The sequence below is a fragment of the Saimiri boliviensis genome, chromosome Y (assembly GCF_048565385.1).
Source record: "Saimiri boliviensis isolate mSaiBol1 chromosome Y, mSaiBol1.pri, whole genome shotgun sequence".
Taxonomy (NCBI): Eukaryota; Metazoa; Chordata; class Mammalia; order Primates; family Cebidae; genus Saimiri; species Saimiri boliviensis.
Genome location: NC_133471.1, coordinates 21,982,006 through 21,982,897, shown reverse-complemented (window position 1 = coordinate 21,982,897; position 892 = coordinate 21,982,006).

The window sequence follows — 892 nt, the reverse complement described above, 5'->3', positions numbered from 1 at the left end:
CTTCAGTCAGGACCACAGTCATGGGGGTGGGGGTGTGAGTTCCGCACTGGCATTGACTGTAGGCAAAGTTTTGGTCTTCTTGCTGTAAGGAGGGGCTCCTGTGTTCGCCTTGGTGGATGTCTGTTAGAAGCTTCACACTGAAGCCGGCCAGGGTGACTCATGCCTGTAATTCCAGCACTCTGGGAGGCCGAGGCAGGTGGCACACGAGGTCAGGAGTTCGAGACCAACCTGAGTAACAGGGTGAAACCCCATGTCTACTAAAAATACAAAAATTAGCTGGGCGTGGTGGCACAGGCCTACTCAGGACGCTGAGGCAGGAGAATCACTTGAACCTGGGAGGCCGTGGTTTCGGTGAGCCAAGATCGTGCCATTGCATGCCAGCCTGGGCAACAAGAGTGAGACTCCGTCTCAAAAAAAAAAAAAAAAAAAAAAGCAGCACCTTCACCCTGCACAACCGAACTTTGGCACCAGTCAGTGCTGGATGTGGTAACCGTGGGTATCCATGAAGCATAAGCCTCTCCTTTCAGGCTGCCTTGTACAGCTCTGTGACTTATTACTGATGCCATTTCTTCTTTCTTTTAACAGACAGAGTCTTGCTCTGTTGCCCAGGCTCGAGTGCAGTGGCACGATTTTGGCTCACTGCAACCTCGGCTTTCTGAGTTCAAGCAATTCTCCTGCCTCGGCCTCCTGAGCAGCTGGGACTACAGGTGCATACCAGCATGCCCGGCCATTTTTTCGTATTTTTAGTAGAGACGGGGTGTCAGTGTTGGCCAGGATGGTCTCGATGTCCTGACCTCATGATCCGCTTGCCTTGGCCTCCCAAAGTGCTGGGATTACCGGCACGAGCCACCGTGCCCAGCGTAGTGATGCCATTTCAAATGTGACAAGACAC